The 22,043-nt window shown below is 39.6% G+C and overlaps 1 protein-coding gene across 20 annotated transcripts in view; it reads right to left on the bottom strand.

Moving 5' to 3' along the window:
• The window catches only part of MAPK10 (mitogen-activated protein kinase 10), a 374,268-nt gene that overhangs the window by 201,691 nt on the left and 150,534 nt on the right, over nucleotides 1-22,043 (bottom strand). The window contains exons 3-4 of one of the 20 annotated variants that reach the window (XM_055589020.1): nucleotides 11,378-11,539; nucleotides 10,744-10,939 (exon numbers count right to left, since the gene is read on the bottom strand). The exons of 18 other annotated variants lie outside the window; for them this stretch is intronic. The gene's annotated coding sequence lies outside the window, so the exon portion shown is untranslated. Of the gene's footprint in view, nucleotides 1-10,743; nucleotides 10,940-11,377; nucleotides 11,561-22,043 lie in introns of all 20 variants that reach the window. One more of the 20 variants, XM_055589019.1, reaches the window with a different exon arrangement.

Genomic DNA, 22,043 nt, shown 5'->3' on the forward strand with positions numbered 1-22,043 from the left:
AACATATATTAGAAAAGTGCTCTAATGTTGATAAGAAAAATTCTAATTTTGATGACGAGACATAGCATGATTGGCAACCAGCTGAAAGAGAACTAAATAACACTGGAGATATTCTTCCTCCTTCACCAAAGAGAGATACAGACACCAAGCAAGGTGGTCAGTACAACAGAAAATCCCAATACAAAAGATGGCTACCAAAGTAATTTTTTAAAGGGCTTCGATCTTCATAGTGAAGAAATAAAAAATAAGATAGCATTTTATTCACCAAGGGCTTCCCTGGTGGCTCAGATTGCAAAGAATCTGCCTACAAAGCAGGAGACCCAGGTTCAATTTCTGGGTTGGGAAGATCCCCTGGTAAAAAGCAATGTTTATCCACTCCAGTATTCTTGCCTGGAGAATCTCGTGGATAAAGGAGCTGAAGTCCATGGGGTCTCAAAAAGTCAGACAGAAACTGAGTGACTAACACTTTCACTTTTCACTCTTTACTCACCAAATTGAGGAATTTTTTTTTTTTGATGAAACAATATTAAATGCAGAGAAACAGACGTACCCTGCTCTCCTCCCCCCAAATATTCATTTTTCTCAATACTTCACTCATGTTTACCCAATATAAAATACACACTAAATAAATACTTGTTGAGTGAATCAATAGGTGTTGCAAATAAATATCCATTCACTAAGGGGGTAGTTGACAACAGGTATTCAATTGCTTAAAAATGCATTTAAGACAAGTAATTCTGTACCTAAGAATTTGTGCTAAAGATATAATCAAATATCTTACAAACATCTAAGAATGTTCACCACAGCACTATATATAGTAAAATAATTGCAAAATAAAGTGTTCAGTAAAATGGGTTAATAATTACTGTAAAACCATATATCATAATTCCATTTAAGCATTTATAAATTATAAGATGGATGAATGTTGACAATATATCATAAAGTGGAAAAACATAACAGAAATATATTACAATACGTCCTCAGTCTTTTGGGCATCCCTGGTGGACCAGTGGTAAATAATACTCCTGCCAATGCTGGAGACAAAGGTTCAGTTCCTGGGTGGGGAAGATCCCCTGTAGGAGGAAAAGGCAACCCACTCCAGTAATCCTGCCTCAGAAATCCCATGAACAGAGGAACCTGGTGAGCTACAGTCCATGGGGTCGCAGAAAGTCAGACACTATTTGGTGACTAAACAGCAACAACTTCAATCTTTTAAAAACTAAATGGATATGGATAGATATGAATATAATTTTACAGAGCTAGAAATGTGCTTTGTGCTTTTATGTATTTTCCAGTTTCTACAATGAAGACTACCTCTTTTTAATAAGGAAAAATGTTATTACAGGATATGGTAAAATAACAGATGCAAAGCTTTTGAAGCGAAATAAAACACAGCAAACATCTAAGCAACTTCTTTTCACAGATGAGAAACTTGAGGCCTAATGGTAAACAGTTAGTAAATCTTCCAAATTCATATACGTCATCAGTGAGGCAATAAGGACTCTAATCCAAATGTCCCAAATGCTATGCAGTAAACACAGGTTAAGATTCCTCAAAATGTTGGCTGGCAAACATTTTAAATATACCAGTGATGGCCTCTGAGGCTTCTGAGATGGCTCAATGGTAAACAACACACCTGCCAATGCAGGAGATGTAGGTTTGATCCCTGGGTGGGGAAGAGCCCCTGGAGAAGGAAATGGCAACCCCCTCCAGTATTCTTGCCTGGAGAATTCCGTGGATGGAGGAACCTGGCGGGCTAAAGCCCATTAGGCCGCAAAAGAGTTGGGCCCGGCTAAACAACAACAAAAATAGCCTCTGACCAACTGATTTTTTTCCCTCTTCTAAATGCTCCTAAAATTCATGTATATGGGGCTTGCATCCAGACACAAGTGTTTTACTTATTTTTCTAGAATATCCCGTATACAATTACATTAACACAGAGAAACAAGATTTTTCATCATCCTTATAATTTATAAATCTAATAAAATGTTTCTTGAATTGCTTCTAGTGGGTTTAACAGATACCTCCATTTCAGATCTCATTATCACAAAACTTATTTTGTCTAGGTGTAAGATCTAAACTACTATTTTTTTGCCTGGTTATATCTTTTTTGTCATGACATTTTCCATCTAAATATCAAGAAGTATAAGGCTCGGCTCCTCTGTTACTACAAGAAACTCTGTGTATCTCCCACCACCACAGACATGATCATATTCACAGAAAACTCACCATCTGACATCTGCATGCTCCATTCACCCATAGTCATTTGTAGGTTTGTGTGTGTGTACACATGTGAATTACATGTGGTCTTTTTTTCTAAATAGTTACCCGAGGTAAAGGGAAAAGAAAGTTGTGTCTGACTTTTTGAAATGCCATGGACTGCAGCCTGCCAGGCTCCTCTGTCCATGGAATCCTCCAGGCAAGAACACTGGAGTGGGTAGCCTTTCCCTTCTCCAAGGCATCTTCCCGACCCAGGGATTGAATCCTGCATTGCAGGCAGATTCCTTACCTTCTGAGCCACCAGGGAAGCCCCAGATAAGGGAAAAGATGATTTTTTTTCCTTAGTGATTCTACATTAACAATATTTGTAAAGCATGGAGCAGAATGTTTTTTATATAGTAAGAGTTATCTATGTATCTTTATATATACATTTGATTAGATAAGTAAATAACATTTCACATCACAGAGGATAAGACATACAGATTACAAGTCCCAAACAGTAAAAATAGACAAAATGTTTGTAGTTTTATTTTTATTTTTAGTCAGAATTACTTATGAAATGTATAACCATTTTTATACTAACTTCACTTTAAAAGGAAAATTTGAATTCTTAGCAAATGAAGTCAATGAACAATATATGTATATATCCAGTATCCACTCTGTCAGGTGCTACAGAGAGGACTCCAAGTACAAAAGTGAACAATTCAAAGATAAAAGGTAAAAATTAGTGCCTTTAATGAATTCCCATTAAATTAAAATACGGTACATATATATATAGGGTTTTTTTTTAATCCTCAGAGTTCAAAATTTTCTATATTAGAGTACTTTTTAAAAATTTTTCTAAGGATGGAGTTTTCTAAGGATGTTTATTTTAACACAGATGGGCATAATAATATGCTTTAAGCCAGAAAAAGCAATAAACCTTTGGGCAATCCATTTAAAAGGCAAAATAAAATCCAATTCCACTGAACAAGTAGCATTATTGCCTTAATTATGCATCCCCAGAATAACTAGGCCAACAGGGGCTATTAATTAGGTGAAATGTCAGCTTGAATCTTTGAGAGGTGTTGAACTTACAACGAACAAATCCATCCCTTAAGTGATGCGGAAAAAAATCTAACAATGTAATGAGAAGAAAAAATTCAGAGGTCACTTTATCTTCCAGTCACTTAGCAACTGAATTGGAGTGAAGAGGGCAAGAGGGAAATGATTTGTAAAAATAATTAACCATAAACTCTGAAGCAGAGATTAGTACAGAGGAAGCAGTTTCTTCCCAGGGCTTCAAGCCAGCTCTCCTAGTAGGAACATATTTATTTATCGTCACACAAAGCCCCAGAGATAAGGCTTACCACCCTTTCTTTTTATCCATACATCCCTCTGCCCCCGCCAGCTTCTTCTTTCTACTGCTCTACTTCACACACACACACACACGCGCACGCGCGCAAAACTAAAGCCATGTTCTTTGTCTTCTTCACGCCCTCTTTCCACCTCGGGTTTGCAGGACAGATTCCTCCGACTAGCCTCTTGCTGCAGGCACAATCAGCACACATCCTATTTGGCACAGCCAAATCTTTTTAAATTCTAAAGTAAAGCACCGTGCAGATAGACTTAGCATCAAACAGAGTGAAGTCAGAAAGAGAAAAATAAATATCATATACTAAGTTGCTCCAGGAGTGTCCGACTCTTTGAGAGCCTATGGACCTTAGCCCACTAGACGTCTTTGTCCATGGGATTCCCTAAGCAAGAATACTGGGGTGGGTTGCCATTTCCTTCTCCAGGGGATCTTCCCAACCCAGGGATTGAACCCACTTCTCTTATGTCTCCTGCATGGGCCACCTGGGAAGCACATACGTGGAATCTAGAAAAATGATGCAGACACAGACGTAGAGAACAAATATATGGATACCAAGGTGGTGAGAGGAATTGGGAGATTCAGACTGACAGATATACACTTTTGATACTATGCACAAAATAAATAACTAATGAGAAGTACTGTGTAGCACAGGGAACTCTACTTAATGCACGGTGGTGACCTAAATGGGAAAGAAATCCAAAAAGGATGGAATACATGTATACCTATAGCTGATTTACTTTGCAGTACAGTAAAAACACAATATTTTAAAGCAACTATACTGCAACTATACTTTGACTTCCCTGGTGGCTCAGACGGTAAAGCGTCTGTCTACAATGCAGGAGACCTGGGTTTGATCCCTGGGTCGGGAAGATCCGCTGGAGAAGGAAATGGCAATCCACTCCAGTACTATTGCCTGGAAAATCCCATGGACAGAGGAGCCTGGTAGGCTACAGTCCATGGGGTCACAAAGAGTCGGACACGACTGAGCGACTTCACTTACTTATACTTTGGCTACCTGATGCGAAGAACTGACTCATTGGAAAAGACCCTGATGCCGGGCAAGACTGAAGGCAGGAGAAGGGGACGAAAGAGGATGAGATGGTTAGATGGCATCACCAACTCGATGGACATGAGTTTGAGCAAGCTTCAGGAGTTGGTGATGGACAGGGAAGCCTGGTATGCTGCAGTCCTTGGGATCACAAAGAGTCGGACATGACTGAGCAACTGAACTGACTGATAGTCCAATGAAAATTATTTTAAAATATAAAGCACAAATTTAAGGACTCAAAAATGTAAACAGCTATTCATTTCACTTAGTAACATATTTCTTTATATTAAAGAAAGAAAAGGAGGATACTTGGGATATGACCAACACAAACTCGTATGACAACCCATTTATTCCAGCAGAATAAATCATAAATTCACATGAGGTCAAATGTTCCCTCAATTTATTCTTTTAAATTAATTTTTTAAAGTGGATATTTTAAAAGTATGTTTCTTATAAGAATAATGTGTGTGCTTAGTCATTCAGTTGTGCCTGACTCTTGCAACCCCATGACTGTAGCCCGTCAGGCTCCTCGGTCCATGGGATTTTTCAGGCAAGACTCCTGGAGTAGATTGCTATTTCCTCCTCCAGGTATAACAATAATATGTCTGTAATTTTAGGAAAAGTAGTAATATACAGTAATATTGTCTTGTGGTTATTACAAAAATTGTAGCAGGTTTAACCACGTAATACTTAACCTTTTAGAAAAAAAGTATTTTCTTCAATAATAATTAAATTAGGAGACAATTTGAAGATTTTTCTCTTTAGATAATTATTTCATAGGAAAAATATTTTATATTCTTTATGTAGAATATTTATTTTCTTGCATTCAAATTGTTTTAATTACCTGCTAGTGTAACCCATCAGAGAAGGCAATGGCAACCCACTCCAGCACTCTTGTCTGGAAAATCCCATGGACAGAGAAGCCTGCTAGGCTGCAGTCCATGGGGTCGCTAAGAGTCGGACACGACTGAGCGACTTCACTTTCACTTTTCACTTTCATGCATTGGAGGAGGAAATGGCAACCCACTCCAGTGTTCCTGCCTGGAGAATCCCAGGGACGGGGAAGCCTGGTGGGCTGCCGTCTATGGGGTCGCACAGAGTTGGACACAACTGAAGCGACTTAGCAGCAGCAGCAGCAGTGTAACCCATAGATTATGAAATGAAGTTAGGAGAAGGCAAAAAACATCTACTGAAAATCATCTACAGGCAGAGTTCTCTGCTAAATGCTTTTTACAATAATTAATTGTTTAAATATTTTTTCAGAAATACATAATGAACAACAGTGTATCTCCTAACCTAACAGCATAAACCTGCACATACTTCTGCAAAGCTTATGTTTAGAAATCTTATCTCTAGCCAACCTAAATAAATTGTGATATTCTAAGTTGCTCAGAAAAAAACTATTTTAAAATGTACACTACATAAATGCCAACAAACTACTTGTTTTAAAAAGGTGTAATCATCACTTCATGGCAAATAGATGAGGAAGCAGTGGAAACAGTGGCTGACTTTATTTTTCTGGGCTCCAAAACCACTGCAGATGGTGACTGCAGCCATGAAATTAAAAGATGCTTACTCCTTGAAAGGAAAGTTATGACCAACCTAGACACCATATTCAAAAGCAGAGACATTACTTTGTCAACAAAAGTCCATCTAGTCAAGTCTATGGTTTTCCCAGTGGTCATGTATGGATGTGAGAGTTGGACTATAAAGAAAGCTGAGCGCAGAAGAATTGATGCTTTTGAACTGTGATGTTGGAGAAGACTCGTGAGAGTCCCTTGGACTGCAAGGAGATCCAACCGGTCGATCCTAAAGGAAATCAGTCCTGGGTATTCATTGGAAGGACTGATATTGAAGCTGAAACTCCAGTACTTTGGCCACCTGATGTGAAGAGCTGACTCATTTGAAAAGACCCTGATGCTGGGAAAGATTGAAGGCAGGAGGAGAAGGGGACGACAGAGGATGAGATGGTTGGATGGCATCACCAACTCAATGGACATGGGTTTGGGTGAACTGTGGGAGTTGGCAATGGACAGAGAGGCCTGGCGTGCTGTGGTTCATGGGGTTGCAATGAGTCGGACACGACTGAGCGACTGAACTGAACTGAACTGAATCAAACAAAAAGGTATTTTAATATGACTCATGACAAAATAAAATGTTATGTCATACACATTTATTTTGCTTTAATTTCATCTATGATATTTCATGATTAGTTGAAATGTCACAACAACAAAAAATAAAGTTCAAAAAAACACCATTAGAAAGCTGACCTGTATTTAGCCAACACTTGCAAGAGCTTTGTGTGTGCTTAGTCGTGTCCAGCTGTCTGTGGCCCCATGGACAGGGGCAATAGTCGGCCCGACTCCTCTGTCCATGGCATTTTCCAGAAAAGAAAACTTGAGTGGGTTGCCATTTCCTACTGTAGGGGATCTTCCAGACCCTGGGATAGAACCTGCATCTCTTGAGTCTCCTGTTTTGGCAGGCGGATTCTTTACCACCAGCACCACCTGGGAAGCCACACTTATAAGAGCTACTCAAGTCAAATGTTTCATCCACAGTTAAATAAAAAGAACAAAAACAAAAATTCAAGTTTCACAAGATACTAACAGTTTGAACCTATATGTTTTTTAATTGAACAATGGGTAATGTGGAAAAATATAAGATCATTATAGGAGTAATATGATCTCAGAAAAAGATATGAATCATGAATTATATCCACTCTCTTTCTGAAAGTAATAACATTTTGATAAATGGATGGGTGGAGTCAGGAAAGAAAAGGCAGTGGTGCCATGAATCCTCCTTAAGTTCTGTTTAGTCTTAACATATGAAAAGTGACAGAGGAATATTTTATTTTCTTCTTTTATATACATTGATCATATAATTAACTGGTTAGTATTTAGAAGCAAATGTATGTATATGTATTAAACTCCATTTGAGTTTAAAGTTAGAAAAGCAAGTTCAAAATTTTACAATTACTTCTGAATAAAAAACAGTAGTTAATGTTTCTTCTAGTGACATTTTCCCCACTCCAGTACTCTTGCCTGGAAAATCCCATGGACAGAGGAGCCTGGTGGGCTGCAGTCCATGAGGTCGCTGAGAGTCGGACATGACTGAGTGATTTTACTTTGACTTTTCACTTTCATGCATTGGAGAAGGGAATGGCAACCCACTCCAGTGTTCCTGCCTGGAGAATCCCAGGGATGGGGAAGCCTGGTGGGCTGCCGTCTATGGGGTCGCACAGAGTCAGACACGACTGAAGTGACATTTTCAGCCTAGTATATTGTATTTGTTATGGCATTTCTATCTAGGATTCTAATGTTTGGATCAAGGCAAATATGTCTCTTTTTGTTTATTTTACCTAATTTATTTCTGTCTTAATCTCCAGGCTCTCTATAACCTTTGAATATGGTCATAGATTCAGTTGTATCTTAATTATCTGACAACATAAGGTACTTGTGAAAGAACAATATGATATGCCTAAGGATTAGCATTTTGTACCACTTTCCTCTCAATTGAACATGTTTAAGAAAGTTCTCTCTTTCCTTGACTTAAAAGCAGACCTTGGCTAGCTCTGCTAGGATAGAGACCACTGAGGAAAAGGGGACAGGGAGATGCCAACTGCCTGCAAGAGTCAGGGTTCACACTCCAAGGAAAGGTCTAGAACATTCTTGATAATCTATTGCTATATGGATAATGAGATACTATTATTGCACAAAGAATTTGCATTTATTTCAGATAAATTTAAAGACTTTGTAGACAGTCATTTAATCTAAACTATTTCATAAACCAAAGTTGAAAAGACAGGGTAAAAAAAACTTGGTAGAGAAATTTAGCCAAAATGATTTATTAAAATGACTTCTTAGTGCATAATATATCACTCCAAAGTCAACTGCATGAGTCTGTCCTTGTAAGTAACTCAATGGGAGACACTTCAAAGCTTGCCTTAATCACGCCCATTCGAAAAAACTGAGTAAAAACCTGACATGCATGTTGTTCTGTTCACTTATGCATATCTACCAGGTTGGCCAAAAAGTTTTTCTGTGTTACAGAAAAACCCGATGGAACTTCTTGGCCAATCCAATACAAACTTTGGGGTTTCCCTAGTGGTTCAGTGGAAAAGAATCTCCCTATAATGTAGGAGATATAGGTTCAATCCCTGGGTCTGGGAGATCCCTGGAGTAGAAAATGGGTCCAACTTTTTCCTACTAAAGTGGAAAGGGGAAAAATATTTCTTTTGCCTGCCTCCTGTAAGACGGAATGTGGTCAGTGATCTACGGACAGTCATCTTAAGGAAGTAATTCAGAGCTATGCATCAGATGGAGATTATTGCTGGGCAGTATTGGAAATGAGAGAGGGCAGTGGTAGCAGGTGTTCAGAAGCACCAGAGTCCAGAAACATCCCTTTCTTTGGCTTTTCACCTCTGCTCATCACCCTTGGTTCTTGACTGGTCCTCCAGTCATCCAGAAGATAAACCACCCAATGCCCTTTTACCGAATTCTTCTGCTTAAACTAGCAAGAGCAAAAAAGATATCTTTGCAGGGTAGAAACTGTACAGAAAAAAAAAAAAAAAAAAAAAACTACATGGTACCCAGGAAAGTTACAATTAGGTCCAATACAAGGACTTTCTCAGTCAATGGTTAAATATTATCACTAGCTCCTTAATGGGGAGGAAGTGGAGATAACTGCCAGAATCTATTTACTTCTCTATATTCAATTATATGTTGATCTCATTAGGAAAATTGGTTTGACATTCTCAACAAATTTTATCATCATTCTCATAACATCCTGAGTTGAAGACTTCTACTGTGTTTTTTTTTTTTTTCATATATAGATATCTGGACTGGATAATTAAATCCAATAATATGTTATCCAGATGAATAGAACTAGAAAAGTACAAGAGAAGATCTTCTTTACTTGTCTTGAGATAATTTTAATTCAAATTAAAGTAGATAGTCCTGGTACTAAGAACTGTTACCCTAAGCTACAAATACATGGAAATATTCAGCTGCAAAGTACAAACAGAATAAAATTGCCATAAAAATGTATTTTATCAAAGACACAACAGTTAAAGACAACAACATTAGCCTGAATTGGCAAAACAAATCTAAAATATTCACACCCTCTTTATCTTAAGCCACATTTAATCTCTTTTCAATTATGCTTTTTATTTGTTAAAATCTGTATGTCAATGAATTAGTTGCATAAATAAATATAAAAACATTCCCAAATAAGTCTCAACCTCTATTAATAATAATATTATATCAGTTTTGAAATACTTTAAAAATCAAATGGATTAAGTATTCCCAAATGTGGAGAAAAACACAATCTTTCTTACATAAACCAATTGTATAAATATATTTTACATCATTAAATAATCATAATTTCCATCAATAAAATGGTTTAATTGATATTATATATTTTATCCAGGCAATTATTTAAAAACAAGCAGCACATACACATGAGTATTTGTAGCTGTGTCTAATAGCATATGTGTTACTAAACTACCCATGCTGGTCCTTAGGTCCATAGCTCCTACTGCCTAAGTAGCCATATTCTGCACCTTTTTGGGCCAACCCTGCCATCACAGCTGACTGGACTGGGCTGACCTAGGATAGAGAGCTACATCAAACCTCTTGTGTTCTGACTCAAAATTGTGATTTGGGTCAACTATCAGATTAGATGAAACCAGAAAATTAAGAGACTGTATAAATTAAATGAAAGAATAAGTTGTGCTTTAAAATGAGGCTATGGAAGTGTAAGAAGAAAGCACATGCTACTATAACAATACACGTCAGTTAAAATTAAAATGTAGTGGGAAGTAGGACAAAATATAAAAGACAAAAAGGGAGACAAAAGAGTTAGGGATGGAGACCTGTCCTGCAGAGGGAGTGGTGAAGAAGCTTCTACACGTAGGAAGCCCTCTCACAGGCGGGTCTGTGGGGAGTTTTCGAATCTCAGAAGGCAACATAAAACAAACAAACCAAAAAAAAAAAAAAAAAAAAACCACACCTAATCGCAGAAAGAATACACACCTAATTGTAGAAAGAGAACTTTCCCTTGATAGGCTCTAACCCTCTCACAGAACAAAGGATTGAGCAAATACCAAAGGAGAGCAGCATACCGGCCCCTCCCCGCCTGGAGGCAGAGAGGCAGGCTTCCTACATCCAGGGCCAGAAGGCAACAGGCTGCTGCAATCTCAGCCACAGAGATGGCACCTTCCACCACACTGTGAGCAGGCTCCCAGCTGCTAACCAGGTCTTCCTGAGGTCCTGGATGGTTGACATCTGCCAGGAGGGTCACAGTCTGAGATCAGCTTTCTAGAAGAGACATACAGTGCACCTGAGATGGTGCTCTCATGACGCACCCAGGAAACTGCGCGGCCTGGACCAGGGAGGTGATTAAGACACACGGTCCACCTGGGACAGTGTGCTCTTCAAGAACCTAGTCACCTGAGCTGCTCAGACCTGGGAAGGGCACAAAACGCACACCCAACCCACAGAGACTAAGCCAGAACTGTGTCTGAATGTCTCGTGTGAAGATAAGGGTCAGCAGTTGCCTTCCACAGGGCAGGGGCTCTGGGTGCAGCAGACCTGAGTAGGGTACAAGCCCTCTTGGAGGAGGTCACCATTAGCCCTACCATAGAACCACCAGAACTTACACAGGACTGGGGGAAACAGACTCTTGGAGGGTACAAACAGAACCTTGTGTGCACCAGGACCCAGGAGAAAGGAGCAGTGAACCCACAAGAAACTGACCTAGACATGACCATGAGTGTCCAGAAGTCTCCGGCAGAGGCATGGGTTGGTGGTGGCCTGTTTCAGGGTCAGTCACTGAGTACAGTAATGTGTGCATGGGACATTTTGAAGAAGGTCCCCATTATCTTCATTACCTCCATCATAGATTGGCCTCAGGTCAAACTACAGGGAAGGAACACAGGCCTGCCCATCAACAGAAAATTGGATTAAAGATTTACTAAACATGGCCCCTCCCATCAGAATAAGACCCAGTTTCCCCCTAAGCCAGTCTCTCCCATCAGGAAGCTTCCATTAACCCCTTATCCTCCTCCATCAGAGGGCAGACAAACTGAAAACCACAATCACAGTAAACTAACCAAACTGATCACAAGGACCACAGCCTTGTCTAGCTCAATGAAACTATGAGCCATGCCACGTAGGGACACCCAAGACAGATGGGTCATGGTGGAGAGTTCTGACAAAACGTGGCCCGCTGGAGAAGGGAATGGAAAGCCACTTCAGCATTTTTACCTCGGGAACCCCATGAACAATATGAAAAGGCAAAAAGATAGGACACTGCAAGATGAACTCCCCAGGTCAGTAGGTGCCCAATATGCTACTGGAGATCAGTGGAGAAATAACTCCAGAAAGAATGAAGAGATGGAGCCATAGCAAAAACAGCACCAAGTTGTAGATGTGACTGGTGATAAAAACAAAGTCTGATACTGTAAAAAGCAATATTGCATAGGAACCTGGAATGTTAGGTCCATGAATCAAGGCAAATTGGAAGTGGTCAAACAGGAGATGTCAAGAATGAACATTGACATTTTAGGAATCAGTGAACTGAAATGGACTGGAATGGGTGAATTTAACTCAGATGACCATTATATCTACTACTGTGGGCAGGAATCTCTTAGAAGAAATGGAGTAGCCATCATGGTCAACAAGAGGCCGAAATGTAGTACTTGGATGCAATCTCAAAAACGACAGAATGTGTCGGGAGCCGCGTTAGGCATTACTGACAAAATAGAGGCACAGCCCCAGACCCCTCTCCTCATTCCGCAGGCACGGATCCCAGATCCCGGGATAAAGGAGTTAGGCCTTGTAATTCTGACTTGTCTTTTCCTCTCCTTGGCTGAGTTGACTGAAAAGGAATATTAAGGTGCTTATTGCTCTTGAGAGGAGCATGAGAAGGCACAAAGCCTTCTGCAGCTGTGCTCAGAAAATAATTCATAAAGTTAATCATTGACATTTGTTCAAGGACTTTTACAAAAGAGTGCTCCAGGATGAGAACATAGGCCATAGCTTGAGGCCATGGGAGGGATTGCTATTTGAAGCCTATTTGTGAGGACAATGTTTATGGCAAAGGAGTTTACTGAATTTAGGGCTTAGAAATAATTAAAACAGTTAGAAGTTAAAGATTTAAGGAATGTTGTAAAGTTAGCATATTTTACTATAGCTTATAGAAGTTAGGAATTTTTAGAGATACTATAGCTAGAAGCCTTTTTAAGAGATAGTGAGGCAGGATGTTAGGAAACATCAAACAGGATTTAGGAAGATAAGTAGTAAACTGAGGAATGTAGCATGAGTTACAATGAAATCACAAGTTAACTATAGGACACATTAGAGGAGGTAAATAATAGATGATAAGGCTGATTCCGAGAGAATCACTGAAGCAGGAACTCTGAAGAGCAACAATGATTTATGGAGATAATAAATCTGGGAGAGGGCGAACTGAAAATGTCAAACCTCTGGCCTAATGTTTTTGTAAAAGTATAGGAGAATCTTAAACTTGAAATAAACAGGCAGTCCAAGAAAACTGAGAGGCTACCTCATTTCTCTCGCTGACACCGTTCATCTTTTCAGGTTGAATCCCTGGCTGCTGGAGTTGGACTCTGGCAAGAATGATCTTTGTTCATTTCCAAGGCAAACCATTCAATATCACTGTAACCCAAGTCTATGCCCCAAGCAGTAACGCTGAAGAAGCTGAAGTTGAATGGTTCTATGAAGACCTACAAGACCTTTTAAAATTAACACCAAAAAAACATGTCCTTTTCATTATAGGGGACTGGAATGCAAAAGTAGGAAGTCAAGAAACACCTGGAGTAACAGGTAAATTAGGCCTTGGAGTACAGAATGAAGCAGGGCAAAGGCTAATAGAGTTCTGCCAAGAGAACTCACTGATCACAGAAAACACCCTCTTCTAACAACACAAGAGAAGACCTGTAGAGACACATAGACATCACTAGATGGCCAACACTGAAAAGAATTGATTATATTCTTTGCAGCCAAAGATTGAGAAGCTCTATACAGTCAGCAAAAACAGGATCAGGAGCTGACTTGTGGCTCAGATCATGAACTCCTTATTGCCAAATTCACACTTAAATTGAAGAAAGTAGGGAAAACCACTAGACCATTGGGGTATGACCTATATCAAATCCCTAACAATTATACAGTGGAAGTGACAATTAGATTTAAGGGGTTAGATCTGATAGAGTGCCTAAAGAACTATGGACAGAGGTTTGTGACATTGTACAGGGGACAGGGATCAAGACCATCCCCAAAGAAAAGAAATGCAAACAGGCAAAATGGTTGTCTGAGGAGGCCTTACAAATAGATGGAAAGAAGAGAAGCCAAAGGCAAGGGAGAAAAGGAAAGATATACGCATTTGAATGCAGAGTTCCAAAGAAGAGCACCGAGATATAATAAAGGCTTTCTCAGCAATCAATGCAAAGAAATAGAGGAAAACAATAAAATGGGAAAGACTAGAGATCTCTTCAAGAAAATTAGAGATACCAAGGGAATATTTCATGCAAAGATAGGCACAATAAAGGACAGAAATGGTATGGACCTAACAGAAGCAGAAGATATTAAGAAGAGGTGGCAAGAATACACAGAAGAACTATACAAAAAAGATCTTCACGACCAAGATAACCACGATGGTGTGATCACTCACCTAGAGCCAGATATCCTGGAATGCAAAGTCAAGTGGGCCTTAGGAAGCATCACTACAAACAAAGCTAGTGGAGGTGATGGAATTCCAATTGAGCTATTTCAAATCCTAAAAGATGATGCTGTGAAAGTGCTGCACTCAATATGTCAGCAAATTTGGAAAACTCAGCAGTGGCCACGGGACTGGAAAAGGTCAGTTTTCATTCCAATCCCAAAGAAAGACAATTCCAAAGAATACTCAAACTACTGCACAATTGCACTCTTCTCACATGGTAGCAAAGTAATGCTCAAAATTCTCCAAGTCAGGCTTCAACAGTACAACACTATGTGAACCGTGAACTTTCAGATGTTCAAGCTGGATTTACCAAAGACAGAGGAACCAGAGATCAAATTGCCAACATCCGTTGGATCATCAAAAAAGCAAGAGTTCCAGAATAACATCTACTTTGGCTTTATTGACTATGCCAAAGCCTTTGACTGTGTGGATCACAATAAACTGTGGAAAATTCTTCAAGAGACGGGAATACCAGACCAGCTGACTTGTCTCCTGAGAAATCTGTATGCAGGTTAAGAAGCAACAGTTAGAACCAGACATGGAACAACAGAATGGTTCCAAATAGGGAAGGAGTGGGTCAAGGCTGTATATTGTCACCTTGCTTATTTAACTTATATGCAGAGTACATCATGAGAGATGCCAGGCTGGAGGAAGCACAAGCTGGTATCAAGATTGCCTGGAGAAATATCAATAATCTCAAATACACAGATGACACCACCCTTATGGCAGAAAATGAAGAAGAACTAAAGAGCCTCTTGAGGAAAGTGAAAGAGAAGAGTGAAGAAGTTGGCTTAAAACTCAACATTCAGAAAACTAAGATCATGGCATCTGGTCCCATCACTTCATGGCAAATAGGTGGGGAAACAGTAGAAACAGTGGCAGACTTTATTTTGGGGGGGGGCTCCTAAATCACTGCAGATGGTGACTGCAGCCATGAAATTAAAAGACGCTTGCTCCTTGGAAGAAAAGTTATGACCCCTAGACAGCATATTAAAAAGCAGAGACATTACTTTACCAACACAGGTTCGTCTAATCAAATCTACAGTTATTCCAGTGGTCATGTATGGATGTGAGAGTTGGACTATAAAGAAAGCTGAGCACTGAAGAATTGATGCTTTTGAATTGTGGTGTTGGAGAAGACTATTGAGAATCCCTTGGACTGCAAGGAGATCCAACCAGTCCATCCTAAAGGAAATCAGTCCTGAATATTCATTGGAAGGACTGATGCTGAAGCTGAATATCCAATACCTTGTCCTCTTGATGCAAAGAACCAACTCAATGGAAAAGACTGAAGTTGTGAAAGACTGAAGTTGGGAGGAGAAGGGGACAACAGAAGATGAGATGTTTGAATGGCATCACCAACTCAATGGACATGAGTTTGAGCAGGCTTCGGGAGCTGGTGATGGACAGGGAAGCCTGGCATGCTGCAATTCATGGGATTGCAAAGAGTCAGACACGACTGAGTGACTGAACTGAACTGAACTGAGTGCTTATCCTATGTGCCCAAAACTATGCTAAATATGTTACATGCATCATCTCATGTAATCTTAATGATAACCCTATGTAATAGATATTCTTTTTAGTCACAATTTACAAGTAGCAAACTGAGTCAAAGAGAGGGTAAGTAATTTGCCCAAAGTCAAATATTTGTGTAAAACCAGAATTTGTATAGAACATGAGTATCTGAATCCATATTTCTTATACTTATCCACTGTACAATCCTGCCAGTTATATGAGAAAATGGCAACTAAAAAACCATAAGAAAAGATCATATCCTTTCTGAAAAGGAAAGACAATCTAAAGCAAGAATCTTGTATATCTAGTTTCCCAAAAGATTGACTACAATATACATCCTATCCTTGGGCTCATGTAAGATTTCTATATCCTCAAAGTCAAATGTGCCAAGTAAACATAATTGATACATACATTTCTATATGCTCAACAGATTGTTCTACCTATGATTCCTTCTACCCTGTCTTAATATATATAAATTTAAACAATCACCAAAAAAAGTACTTTCCATATACATATTTTTAAATTACCATTGTATTCTTGGTTTGAGGAACACCATGATGTTGAACTTGAAATTGAGTTTATAATTTACCAAAATCACAATTAAGCATTTTTAATTATCAAAGAGGGACAGAGTGCTTATCAAGGAACACAATTATAAATATTCATTGCACGGTTCTAGGCACTGAAGATGTAACAATGAATCAATCAAACAATAAAACAATTCCTGCCTTCATTGAATTTGCATTCTATTTGTACAAGACAATTGAAAAAAAAAAAATGTGGTGTAGTACAAGATCCATACCAATAGACAGCTTCTAGAAGAATGATGCCAAACCACAACTTCAAACTGCATGGCCAGAGCTGACCAAGTTCATCCACATAATTGAAAAAGAGAACACTTACGAGAACTCTCCCTAAATGTGCCCACTGTTGGAATTCTACGTTTGACGCTTTTAAGAACTATTTACATAGTGTGGGCATAGATAAGTCATAAGTTATAATGACTGTCCAAAATGAGAAACTTATTTGCACATGCCCATTCTGGTTGGCTGACTTCCCAGATGAATTCTGTATGAGAATATAATAAAATTCAGATAGAATTCATGATTTTGAACTGGACTTACAGAATAGTAATTAAAGTCTGCAGTGCTAATAACAGACTTAGTAAATCAGTATTATTAAATTTCTCTATCAGATAATATAAAATTTGAGGGTTAAAAAAGAGCAAGAAAGGTTATCTCAGCATGGTTTTGAACAAAAGTAAAAGTAGCATTTACATAAAAATGAGACACCCAACATTTCCTTATAAAGACACATACCTCTAATACCAAAACAGACCACTCAGAAATATACATGCAGCTCTTTCCCACACATGTAACAGAGTCTGATTCCATTTTTGATGCTTGATTGCTGACACTTATCCAGTTTTCCCCTTTCCCCTCCCCTCCTGCCCCACATGTAGGAAAACTGAGAAGAAAGCTCAGATGCCCCCTGTCTCAGTGATGTCAGGAAATTCAAAATACTCAAGTCCTGGTCCATAGGGTTACAAAGAGCTGGACACAACTGAAGCAACTTAGTATGCATACAAAACTTTGCATAGCTTTTTGAAGCAAGTATGGTATCATCAGTCTTAACATCTGAAGCAAATATCGAGTGGGAGATCCATCTCTCCTCTTCATGGTGACCAGAACAACTGACCCAGCAGGCATGTCCAAATGATAATCAACCAGTGCTGGTGGGGTCAGGAAGGGTGGGGGAGGTGTTTCTCCTCTTGCTTAGGCTTGCTAACTAGCTCTGCTGCCTGTGGACTAGCTTGTGCTTTGAGCTGTGACTCCTTTTGCTGCATTTGCTGAGTCCCTGCTCAAGCTTCTGTTGTGGATTCAACTGACCTGCACCAGAAGTTTCACTCTTTGGCATTTAGGACAGGAGTATGGAATTGGGGCCCACCTTAAAGTGACCGTGGATCACGCCTCTTGACCTGGACCTATCTATGAGTCATGTGTCTTGATCCCAGCACACAATGCCACTGATGCTAGACTCAGAGTGTGTGTTTCACTGAGGAACTGGCCCTTTCTATAGAGCAGCAGTCCTCAGTCATTTTGGTATCATGGAAGACAATTTTTTTTTTTTTTTTTTTTTCACAAAAGGAACAAGGGGTATGGTTTGGGAAGGATTGAAGCACATTTAGGGTCCGTGCTCTTGTGATAATCTAATGATGCTGCTGATCTGAAAGGAGGTGGAGCTCAAGTGGTGAAGCGAGTGAAGAGGAACAGCTGTGAATACAGATGAAGCTTCACTCACGCACCTGCTCTTTACCCTCTGTGGTGCAACCCAGTTCCTAACAAGTACACGAGGTACTGACCCGGGGCTTGGGGATCCCTGCTGTAGAGTGCTCAGGAGAAAGACCAACATCCTGCACAATGGGTGGGCCCACTGGCTGAGCTCCTGTGTGGAGGAAAGGCAGTTGCTATGCAGCACGCTAAGGTCCCACTCTAAGAACAGATGGCTGAAAATGGGACACTGTGAACTGCCTTTGCTGATATTGCTGCCTATACGTCTGTCAACAATAAAGGTCTTTACCTCAGGATTACCAAGAAAAACAGCCATGCCCCTCTCCCCCACCCCATGACACAGCCAAGGGTTAAGCCACACACAACATCAACCTGGATTTCTTAAATTCCACAAAGTAACCATTGACATGAAGGAGAACCCTAATCTTTCAGATACTGATGTGAGGCTTCTGAAAGAAGAAACATAAATACGAACAGTGTAGAGAGGACAGCCTTTCCATTGAGGTGTACTGAACAAAACAACCATAAGCAGAAAACTAATACAGGACATGGAAACAAACAAACAAACAAAAAAATGAAACAGAGGTCCACACCTTGACTAACTGGAAAACCAAATTTTACTAAAAAAAAATATTTATACAACAAAGAGATAAAAGGAAACTAATTAGCTTTCATGAATTTACAATGTTGGTTCTGAATCAATTTTAACAAATATTGAAATGCACCAGCTGCCAAATTCTCATGTTGTTCGATCACTAAGTCATATCTGACTCTTAACAACCTCATGGACTCCAGCACGCCCAGATTCCTTGTCCTTCACTATCTCCCAAAGTTTGCTCAAACTCATGTTCATTGAGTCAGTGATACCATTCAACATCTCATCCTCTATCACCTGTCTCCTCCTGACCTCAATTTTTCCCAGCATTAGGGTCTTTTCCAATGAGTCAGCTCTTTGCATCTGGTGGCAAAAGTATTGGAGTTTCAGTTTCAGCATCAGTTCAGTTTAGTTCAGTTCAGTCGCTCAGTCATGTCCGACTCTTTGCGACCCCATGAACCGCAGCACACCAGGCCTCCCTGTCCATCACCAACTCCCGGAGTCCACCCAAACCCATGTCCATCAAGTCAGTGATGCCATCCAACCATCTCATCCCCTGTTGTCCCCTTCTCCTGCCTTCAATCTTTCCCAGCATAAGGGTCTTTTCAAAAGAGTCAGCTCTTTGCATCAGGTGGCCAAAGTCTTAGAGCTTCAACTTCAGCATCAATCCTAACAATGAATATTCAGGGTTGATTTCCTTTAGGATGGACTGGTTGGATCTCCTTGCAGTCCAAGGGACTCTCAAGAGTCTTCTCAAACACCATGGTTCAAAAGCATCAATTCTTCAGTGCTCAGCTTTCTTTATAGTCCAACTCTCACATCCATACTTGACCACAGGAAAAACCATAGCCTTGACTAGATGAACCTTTGTTGGCAAAGTAATGTCTCTGCTTTTGAATATGCTATCTAGGTTGGTCATAACTTTCCTTCCAAGGAGTAAGTGTCTTTTAATTTCATGGCTACAATCACCATCCGCAGTGATTTTGGAGCCCAGAAAAATAAAGTCTGACACTGTTTCCACTGTTTCCCGATCTATTTCCCATGAAGTGATGGGACCGGATGCCATGATCTTCATTTTCTGAATGTTGAGCTTTAAGCCAATTTTTTCACTCTTCTCTTTCATTTTCATCAAGAGGCTCTTTAGTTCTTCTTCACTTTCTGCCATAAGGGTGGTGTCATCTGCATATCTGAGGTGATTGATATTTCTCCCAGCAATCTTGATTCCAGCTTGTGCTTCCTCCAGCCCAGCGTTTCTCATGATGTACTCTGCATATAAGTTAAATAAGCAGGGTGATAATATACAGCCTTGATGTACTCATTTTCCTATTTGGAACCACTCTGTTGTTCCATGTCCAGTTCTAATTGTTGCTTCCTGACCTGCATATAGGTTTCTAAAGAGGCAGGTCAGGTGATCTGGTATTCCAATCTCTTTCAGAATTTTCCACAGTTTATTGTGATCCATTATAATATACATCAAATTCAATTCAGAATTTTGAATATAACCTGTCCTGAAATTTGGAATATATTTTTGTAAGAATATTATTGTCTATTACTCAAAGGATGATAGAAAAAATACTACTTATTGAACAAATAATATATATCAGAATTTCATGGTCAATAAAGCAGAAATAGAATTTTTTCTGGAACTCTCTTTTTCGATGATTCAGCGGATATTGGCAATTTGATCTCTGGTTCCTCTGCCTTTTCTAAAACCAGCTTGAACATCTGGAAGTTCACAGTTCATGTATTGCTGAAACCTGGCTTGGAGAACTTTGAGCATTACTTTACTGGCATGTGAGATGAGTGCAATTGTGCGGTAGTTTGAGCATTCTTTGGCATTGCCTTTCTTTGGGATTGGAATGAAAACTGACCTTTTCCAGTCCTGTGGCCACTGCTGAGTTTTCCAAATTTGCTGACATATTGAGCGCATCACTTTCACAGCATCGTCTCAGGATTTGAAATAGCTCAACTGGAATTCCATCACCTCCACTAGCTTTATTTGTAGTAAAGCTTCCTAAGGCCCACTTGACTTCACATTCCAGGATGTCTGGCTCTAGGTGAGTGACCACACCATCGTGATTATCTGGGTCATGATCATCTTTTTTGTATAGTTCTTCTGTGTATTCTTGCCACCTCTTCTTAATATCTTCTGCTTCTGTTAGGTCCCTACCATTTCTGTCCTTTAATGAGCCCATCTCTGCATGAAATGTTCTCTTGGTATCTCAAATTTTTTTGAAGAAATCTCTAGTCTTTCCCATTCTATTGTTTTCCTCTATTTCTTTGCATTGATCACTGAGGAAGGCTTTCTTATCTCTCCTTCCTATTCTTTGGAACTCTGCATTCAAATGGGTATATCTTTCCTTTTCTCCTTTGCTTTCTGCTATCCCTCTTTTCACAGCTATTTGTAAGGCCTCCTCAGACAGCCATTTTGCTATATTACATTTCTTTTTCTTGGGGATGGTCTTGATTCCTGTCTCCTATACAATGTCACAAACTTCCATCCATAGTTCATCAGGTACTCTGTCTATCAGATCTAGTCCCTTAAATCTATTTTTCACTTCCACTGTATAGTCAGAAGGGATTTGATTTAGGTCATACCTGAATGGTCTAGTGGTTTTCTCCACTTTCTTCAATTTCAGTCTGAATTTGGCAATAAGGAGTTCCTGATCTGAGCCACAGTCAGCTCCTGGTCTTGTTTTTGCTGACTGTATAGAGCTTCTCCATCTTTGGCTGCAAAGAATATAATCAATCTGCTTTCGGTGTTGACCATCTGGTGATGTCCATGTGTAGAGTCTTCTCTTGTGTTGTTGGAAGAGGGTGTTTGCTATGACCAGTGTGTTCTCTTGACAGAACTCGATTAACCTTTGCCCTGCTTCATTCTGCACTCCAAGGCCAAATTTGCCTGTTACTCCAGGTGTTTCTTGACTTTCTACTCTTGCATTCCAGTCCCCTATAATGAAAAGGACATCTTTTTTGGGTGTTAGTTCTAGAAGGTCTTGTAGGTCTTCATAGAACTGTTCAACTTCAGCTTCTTCAGCGTTACTGGTTGGGGCATAGACTTGAATTACCGTAATATTGAATGGTTTGCCTTGGAAACGAACAGAGATCATTCTGTCATTTTTGAGATTGTAGCCAAGTACTGCATTTCGGACTCTTTTGTTGACCATGATGGCTACTCCATTTCTTCTAAGGGATTCCTGCCCACAGTAGTAGATATAATGGTCATCTGAGTTAAATTCACTCATTCCAGTCCATCTTAGTTCACTGATTCCTAGAATG

Source organism: Bubalus kerabau, chromosome 7 (assembly GCF_029407905.1).
Source record: "Bubalus kerabau isolate K-KA32 ecotype Philippines breed swamp buffalo chromosome 7, PCC_UOA_SB_1v2, whole genome shotgun sequence".
Classification (NCBI taxonomy): Eukaryota; Metazoa; Chordata; class Mammalia; order Artiodactyla; family Bovidae; genus Bubalus; species Bubalus kerabau.